Source organism: Lissotriton vulgaris, chromosome 1_1 (genome assembly GCF_964263255.1).
Source record: "Lissotriton vulgaris chromosome 1_1, aLisVul1.2, whole genome shotgun sequence".
Lineage (NCBI taxonomy): Eukaryota > Metazoa > Chordata > Amphibia > Caudata > Salamandridae > Lissotriton > Lissotriton vulgaris.
This window is the reverse complement of record NC_141685.1, coordinates 200,573,869-200,581,368: the sequence shown is the minus strand read 5'-3', so window position 1 is coordinate 200,581,368 and position 7,500 is coordinate 200,573,869. Positions and strand designations below refer to the sequence as shown.

At 49.4% G+C, this 7,500-nt stretch overlaps 12 non-coding genes across 12 annotated transcripts; 8 read left to right on the top strand and 4 right to left on the bottom strand.

The window, feature by feature from the left end:
- Positions 1 to 1,003: 1,003 nt before the first annotated feature.
- Positions 1,004 to 1,077, top strand: TRNAN-GUU (transfer RNA asparagine (anticodon GUU)). The gene has a single exon. It is a non-coding gene; the product is annotated as a tRNA-Asn (tRNA).
- A 236-nt stretch (positions 1,078 to 1,313) lies between these two features.
- On the top strand, positions 1,314 to 1,385 carry TRNAW-CCA (transfer RNA tryptophan (anticodon CCA)). The gene has a single exon. It is a non-coding gene; the product is annotated as a tRNA-Trp (tRNA).
- A 71-nt stretch (positions 1,386 to 1,456) lies between these two features.
- Positions 1,457 to 1,527, bottom strand: TRNAG-GCC (transfer RNA glycine (anticodon GCC)). Its single transcript has one exon. It is a non-coding gene; the product is annotated as a tRNA-Gly (tRNA).
- A 1,161-nt stretch (positions 1,528 to 2,688) lies between these two features.
- TRNAN-GUU (transfer RNA asparagine (anticodon GUU)) lies at positions 2,689 to 2,762 on the top strand. Its single transcript has one exon. It is a non-coding gene; the product is annotated as a tRNA-Asn (tRNA).
- Positions 2,763 to 2,997: 235 nt separating this feature from the next.
- On the top strand, positions 2,998 to 3,070 carry TRNAW-CCA (transfer RNA tryptophan (anticodon CCA)). Its single transcript has one exon. It is a non-coding gene; the product is annotated as a tRNA-Trp (tRNA).
- Positions 3,071 to 3,141: 71 nt separating this feature from the next.
- TRNAG-GCC (transfer RNA glycine (anticodon GCC)) lies at positions 3,142 to 3,212 on the bottom strand. The gene has a single exon. It is a non-coding gene; the product is annotated as a tRNA-Gly (tRNA).
- A 1,161-nt stretch (positions 3,213 to 4,373) lies between these two features.
- TRNAN-GUU (transfer RNA asparagine (anticodon GUU)) lies at positions 4,374 to 4,447 on the top strand. Its single transcript has one exon. It is a non-coding gene; the product is annotated as a tRNA-Asn (tRNA).
- A 236-nt stretch (positions 4,448 to 4,683) lies between these two features.
- Positions 4,684 to 4,755, top strand: TRNAW-CCA (transfer RNA tryptophan (anticodon CCA)). Its single transcript has one exon. It is a non-coding gene; the product is annotated as a tRNA-Trp (tRNA).
- Positions 4,756 to 4,826: 71 nt separating this feature from the next.
- On the bottom strand, positions 4,827 to 4,897 carry TRNAG-GCC (transfer RNA glycine (anticodon GCC)). The gene has a single exon. It is a non-coding gene; the product is annotated as a tRNA-Gly (tRNA).
- A 1,145-nt stretch (positions 4,898 to 6,042) lies between these two features.
- On the top strand, positions 6,043 to 6,116 carry TRNAN-GUU (transfer RNA asparagine (anticodon GUU)). Its single transcript has one exon. It is a non-coding gene; the product is annotated as a tRNA-Asn (tRNA).
- Positions 6,117 to 6,352: 236 nt separating this feature from the next.
- On the top strand, positions 6,353 to 6,424 carry TRNAW-CCA (transfer RNA tryptophan (anticodon CCA)). Its single transcript has one exon. It is a non-coding gene; the product is annotated as a tRNA-Trp (tRNA).
- Positions 6,425 to 6,495: 71 nt separating this feature from the next.
- TRNAG-GCC (transfer RNA glycine (anticodon GCC)) lies at positions 6,496 to 6,566 on the bottom strand. The gene has a single exon. It is a non-coding gene; the product is annotated as a tRNA-Gly (tRNA).
- Positions 6,567 to 7,500: the final 934 nt, after the last annotated feature.

The following is a 7,500-nucleotide window of genomic DNA, read 5'->3' as shown; positions in this document are numbered from 1 at the left end:
AGGAGACTATAAGTAATAATGTCTTTGCATTTGCTGAGGTCACTGGCTTGGTACTAGAGTTGTGGTTATCAGGGCATGATGGCAGGCTGCTCCTGACAGAAGTGGCTCACAGAATGCACCCGCCAGATCACCAGCACTATTGTGTTTCAGATCATGTCACTGAACTCTCCTCCTGGAAAATCCTTCCCACTGGCTTTGCCAGATTCTGTGTCCTCCCCAAAATGCTGGGGTGAAACGGGCAGAGCTCTGCGCCCTGCGCCCCTTTACGCGTCCCTAATGCCATCCCAACGCGCCCTGGTCGGGCTTAGATCACTGGAGCCTCTGGAGATCAAGAACTCCGGAAGCCTAGGGTCAGGCCTATTGCAGAGGCATCTTGTGCCTGGCCATTCCGGGATTGTTGTGTTTCAGGGCCTAGCCATCAATACTCCTGGGATTTCTTTCCATGAGAACCCTCATGTCCCTGTCCTCCCACAAGCCCGAGCTTTTATGTAAAATAAAGTGTGCTCTGTGGGCCTTCCCCTATGTGCTCTCTGCCTAATCTCTTTCTCCCAAGCTGAGCTCTGCAGGTAAATGTATCTATCTGACTGAGGGGCTAGGGAGGGCCTTTCCCAGCAGTCTTACAAGCCAAGAGTTCAGAGAAAGCACCTGCTCTGGGAAGGAGACTCTGCTCACAGAGAAGACAAGTCCAACATAACACAGTGAAGATGGGATGGGCAAGACACACGCCTCACGGGCTGGTAGCACGCAAACAGAGGAGCAGGGAGCTACGCTAAGCAGGCAAAGAGAAAAGTCATGTATGAGTCTCATGCACTGTGACCGGTAGTAATACTGGCTCTAACACCATTAGACAGTAGTCTACACATCATAAATTACAACAGTAACAAGACACTAAGCAAATGACAAATGCTGTATGGCATAAAGACGCCTTATATAATACAAGCTCCAGGCAGGCGCACACATGTCAAGACATATATTGAGTCTCAGGAAATGTATACAGTCAATAGTCTCTGTGGCACAATTGGTTAGCGCGTTCGGCTGTTAACCGAAAGGTTGGTGGTTCAAGCCCACCCAGGGACGTAGCCTTTTGTCTGCATGAAACACAGATACGTACCTTTGCTCTTTCCTGCGTGCGATCCTTTCCCTGAATAGTTCAATCCTCAGCGTTCTCACTGCACCTGCAGTCAATTTCAATAATTAGGATAGAAAACAAAAGGCCAAGCCCTGTAATACAACCGTAGGCATATAAGCAGAGGAAAATAAGTCAAAAGGCCCACAGCATTTGTTCATCTGGCATCAAAGGCTGCAAGTGTAAGGACCTCGTGGCGCAACGGTAGCGCGTCTGACTCCAGATCAGAAGGTTGCGTGTTCAAATCACGTCGGGGTCACTGCTTACCATTTTATTCCCCACTGAGTTCATATATATCATTTCGAAAACAAAGTCAAAAGAAAGCAACCTTGCATTGGCCGGGAATCAAACCCGGGCCTCCCGCATGGCAGGCGAGAATTCTACCACTGAACCACCAATGCTTCACATGGTGTGTTCACAGCAAGAGCTCTGTCCAAGACAGTGGTCAGGTTCACACACTTAAATTGTACACATATGAACAAAGTGTGCGCAGCAGACATGATAACGCCAACGTTTCACATGATGATGGCAAGAATCAGATGCAGGAGACTATAAGTAATAATGTCTTTGCATTTGCTGAGGTCACTGGCTTGGTACTAGAGTTGTGGTTATCAGGGCATGATGGCAGGCTGCTCCTGACAGAAGTGGCTCACAGAATGCACCCGCCAGATCACCAGCACTATTGTGTTTCAGATCATGTCACTGAACTCTCCTCCTGGAAAATCCTTCCCACTGGCTTTGCCAGATTCTGTGTCCTCCCCAAAATGCTGGGGTGAAACGGGCAGAGTTCTGCGCCCTGCGCCCCTTTACGCGTCCCTAACGCCATCCCAACGCGCCCTGGTCGGGCACAGCCCTGGTCGGGCTTAGATCACTGGAGCCTCTGGAGATCAAGAACTCCGGAAGCCTAGGGTCAGGCCTATTGCAGAGGCATCTTGTGCCTGGCCATTCCGGGATTGTTGTGTTTCAGGGCCTAGCCATCAATACTCCTGGGATTTCTTTCCAGGAGAACCCTCATGTCCCTGTCCTCCCACAAGCCCGAGCTTTTATGTAAAATAAAGTGTGCTCTGTGGGCCTTCCCCTATGTGCTCTCTGCCTAATCTCTTTCTCCCAAGCTGAGCTCTGCAGGTAAATGTATCTATCTGACTGAGGGGCTAGGGAGGGCCTTTCCCAGCAGTCTTACAAGCCAAGAGTTCAGAGAAAGCACCTGCTCTGGGAAGGAGACTCTGCTCACAGAGAAGACAAGTCCAACATAACACAGTGAAGATGGGATGGGCAAGACACACGCCTCACGGGCTGGTAGCACGCAAACAGAGGAGCAGGGAGCTACGCTAAGCAGGCAAAGAGAAAAGTCATGTATGAGTCTCATGCACTGTGACCGGTAGTAATACTGGCTCTAACACCATTAGACAGTAGTCTACACATCATAAATTACAACAGTAACAAGACACTAAGCAAATGACAAATGCTGTATGGCATAAAGACGCCTTATATAATACAAGCTCCAGGCAGGCGCACACATGTCAAGACATATATTGAGTCTCAGGAAATGTATACAGTCAATAGTCTCTGTGGCGCAATCGGTTAGCGCGTTCGGCTGTTAACCGAAAGGTTGGTGGTTCAAGCCCACCCAGGGACGTAGCCTTTTGTCTGCATGAAACACAGATACGTACCTTTGCTCTTTCCTGCGTGCGATCCTTTCCCTGAATAGTTCAATCCTCAGCGTTCTCACTGCACCTGCAGTCAATTTCAATAATTAGGATAGAAAACAAAAGGCCAAGCCCTGTAATACAACCGTAGGCATATAAGCAGAGGAAAATAAGTCAAAAGGCCCACAGCATTTGTTCATCTGGCATCGAAGGCTGCAAGTGTAAGGACCTCGTGGCGCAACGGTAGCGCGTCTGACTCCAGATCAGAAGGTTGCGTGTTCAAATCACGTCGGGGCCACTGCTTACCATTTTATTCCCCACTGAGTTCATATATATCATTTCGAAAACAAAGTCAAAAGAAAGCAACCTTGCATTGGCCGGGAATAGAACCCGGGCCTCCCGCGTGGCAGGCGAGAATTCTACCACTGAACCACCAATGCTTCACATGGTGTGTTCACAGCAAGAGCTCTGTCCAAGACAGTGGTCAGGTTCACACACTTAAATTGTACACATATGAACAAAGTGTGCGCAGCAGACATGATAACGCCAACGTTTCACATGATGATGGCAAGAATCAGATGCAGGAGACTATAAGTAATAATGTCTTTGCATTTGCTGAGGTCACTGGCTTGGTACTAGAGTTGTGGTTATCAGGGCATGATGGCAGGCTGCTCCTGACAGAAGTGGCTCACAGAATGCACCCGCCAGATCACCAGCACTATTGTGTTTCAGATCATGTCACTGAACTCTCCTCCTGGAAAATCCTTCCCACTGGCTTTGCCAGATTCTGTGTCCTCCCCAAAATGCTGGGGTGAAACGGGCAGAGTTCTGCGCCCTGCGCCCCTTTACGCGTCCCTAACGCCATCCCAACGCGCCCTGGTCGGGCACAGCCCTGGTCGGGCTTAGATCACTGGAGCCTCTGGAGATCAAGAACTCCGGAAGCCTAGGGTCAGGCCTATTGCAGAGGCATCTTGTGCCTGGCCATTCCGGGATTGTTGTGTTTCAGGGCCTAGCCATCAATACTCCTGGGATTTCTTTCCATGAGAACCCTCATGTCCCTGTCCTCCCACAAGCCCGAGCTTTTATGTAAAATAAAGTGTGCTCTGTGGGCCTTCCCCTATGTGCTCTCTGCCTAATCTCTTTCTCCCAAGCTGAGCTCTGCAGGTAAATGTATCTATCTGACTGAGGGGCTAGGGAGGGCCTTTCCCAGCAGTCTTACAAGCCAAGAGTTCAGAGAAAGCACCTGCTCTGGGAAGGAGACTCTGCTCACAGAGAAGACAAGTCCAACATAACACAGTGAAGATGGGATGGGCAAGACACACGCCTCACGGGCTGGTAGCACGCAAACAGAGGAGCAGGGAGCTACGCTAAGCAGGCAAAGAGAAAAGTCATGTATGAGTCTCATGCACTGTGACCGGTAGTAATACTGGCTCTAACACCATTAGACAGTAGTCTACACATCATAAATTACAACAGTAACAAGACACTAAGCAAATGACAAATGCTGTATGGCATAAAGACGCCTTATATAATACAAGCTCCAGGCAGGCACACACATGTCAAGACATATATTGAGTCTCAGGAAATGTATACAGTCAATAGTCTCTGTGGCACAATCGGTTAGCGCGTTCGGCTGTTAACCGAAAGGTTGGTGGTTCAAGCCCACCCAGGGACGTAGCCTTTTGTCTGCATGAAACACAGATACGTACCTTTGCTCTTTCCTGCGTGCGATCCTTTCCCTGAATAGTTCAATCCTCAGCGTTCTCACTGCACCTGCAGTCAATTTCAATAATTAGGATAGAAAACAAAAGGCCAAGCCCTGTAATACAACCGTAGGCATATAAGCAGAGGAAAATAAGTCAAAAGGCCCACAGCATTTGTTCATCTGGCATCGAAGGCTGCAAGTGTAAGGACCTTGTGGCGCAACGGTAGCGCGTCTGACTCCAGATCAGAAGGTTGCGTGTTCAAATCACGTCGGGGTCACTGCTTACCATTTTATTCCCCACTGAGTTCATATATATCATTTCGAAAACAAAGTCAAAAGAAAGCAACCTTGCATTGGCCGGGAATCGAACCCGGGCCTCCCGCGTGGCAGGCGAGAATTCTACCACTGAACCACCAATGCTTCACATGGTGTGTTCACAGCAAGAGCTCTGTCCAAGACAGTGGTCAGGTTCACACACTTAAATTGTACACATATGAACAAAGTGTGCGCAGCAGACATGATAACGCCAACGTTTCACATGATGATGGCAAGAATCAGATGCAGGAGACTATAAGTAATAATGTCTTTGCATTTGCTGAGGTCACTGGCTTGGTACTAGAGTTGTGGTTATCAGGGCATGATGGCAGGCTGCTCCTGACAGAAGTGGCTCACAGAATGCACCCGCCAGATCACCAGCACTATTGTGTTTCAGATCATGTCACTGAACTCTCCTCCTGGAAAATCCTTCCCACTGGCTTTGCCAGATTCTGTGTCCTCCCCAAAATGCTGGGGTGAAACGGGCAGAGTTCTGCGCCCTGCGCCCCTTTACGCGTCCCTAATGCCATCCCAATGCGCCCTGGTCGGGCTTAGATCACTGGAGCCTCTGGAGATCAAGAACTCCGGAAGCCTAGGGTCAGGCCTATTGCAGAGGCATCTTGTGCCTGGCCATTCCGGGATTGTTGTGTTTCAGGGCCTAGCCATCAATACTCCTGGGATTTCTTTCCAGGAGAACCCTCATGTCCCTGTCCTCCCACAAGCCCGAGCTTTTATGTAAAATAAAGTGTGCTCTGTGGGCCTTCCCCTATGTGCTCTCTGCCTAATCTCTTTCTCCCAAGCTGAGCTCTGCAGGTAAATGTATCTATCTGACTGAGGGGCTAGGGAGGGCCTTTCCCAGCAGTCTTACAAGCCAAGAGTTCAGAGAAAGCACCTGCTCTGGGAAGGAGACTCTGCTCACAGAGAAGACAAGTCCAACATAACACAGTGAAGATGGGATGGGCAAGACACACGCCTCACGGGCTGGTAGCACGCAAACAGAGGAGCAGGGAGCTACGCTAAGCAGGCAAAGAGAAAAGTCATGTATGAGTCTCATGCACTGTGACCGGTAGTAATACTGGCTCTAACACCATTAGACAGTAGTCTACACATCATAAATTACAACAGTAACAAGACACTAAGCAAATGACAAATGCTGTATGGCATAAAGACGCCTTATATAATACAAGCTCCAGGCAGGCGCACACATGTCAAGACATATATTGAGTCTCAGGAAATGTATACAGTCAATAGTCTCTGTGGCGCAATCGGTTAGCGCGTTCGGCTGTTAACCGAAAGGTTGGTGGTTCAAGCCCACCCAGGGACGTAGCCTTTTGTCTGCATGAAACACAGATACGTACCTTTGCTCTTTCCTGCGTGCGATCCTTTCCCTGAATAGTTCAATCCTCAGCGTTCTCACTGCACCTGCAGTCAATTTCAATAATTAGGATAGAAAACAAAAGGCCAAGCCCTGTAATACAACCGTAGGCATATAAGCAGAGGAAAATAAGTCAAAAGGCCCACAGCATTTGTTCATCTGGCATCGAAGGCTGCAAGTGTAAGGACCTCGTGGCGCAACGGTAGCGCGTCTGACTCCAGATCAGAAGGTTGCGTGTTCAAATCACGTCGGGGTCACTGCTTACCATTTTATTCCCCACTGAGTTCATATATATCATTTCGAAAACAAAGTCAAAAGAAAGCAACCTTGCATTGGCCGGGAATCGAACCCGGGCCTCCCGCGTGGCAGGCGAGAATTCTACCACTGAACCACCAATGCTTCACATGGTGTGTTCACAGCAAGAGCTCTGTCCAAGACAGTGGTCAGGTTCACACACTTAAATTGTACACATATGAACAAAGTGTGCGCAGCAGACATGATAACGCCAACGTTTCACATGATGATGGCAAGAATCAGATGCAGGAGACTATAAGTAATAATGTCTTTGCATTTGCTGAGGTCACTGGCTTGGTACTAGAGTTGTGGTTATCAGGGCATGATGGCAGGCTGCTCCTGACAGAAGTGGCTCACAGAATGCACCCGCCAGATCACCAGCACTATTGTGTTTCAGATCATGTCACTGAACTCTCCTCCTGGAAAATCCTTCCCACTGGCTTTGCCAGATTCTGTGTCCTCCCCAAAATGCTGGGGTGAAACGGGCAGAGTTCTGCGCCCTGCGCCCCTTTACGCGTCCCTAATGCCATCCCAACGCGCCCTGGTCGGGCTTAGATCACTGGAGCCTCTGGAGATCAAGAACTCCGGAAGCCTAGGGTCAGGCCTATTGCAGAGGCATCTTGTGCCTGGCCATTCCGGGATTGTTGTGTTTCAGGGCCTAGCCATCAATACTCCTGGGATTTCTTTCCAGGAGAACCCTCATGTCCCTGTCCTCCCACAAGCCCGAGCTTTTATGTAAAATAAAGTGTGCTCTGTGGGCCTTCCCCTATGTGCTCTCTGCCTAATCTCTTTCTCCCAAGCTGAGCTCTGCAGGTAAATGTATCTATCTGACTGAGGGGCTAGGGAGGGCCTTTCCCAGCAGTCTTACAAGCCAAGAGTTCAGAGAAAGCACCTGCTCTGGGAAGGAGACTCTGCTCACAGAGAAGACAAGTCCAACATAACACAGTGAAGATGGGATGGGCAAGACACACGCCTCACGGGCTGGTAGCACGCAAACAGAGGAGCAGGGAGCTACGCTAAGCAGGCAAAGAGAAAAGTC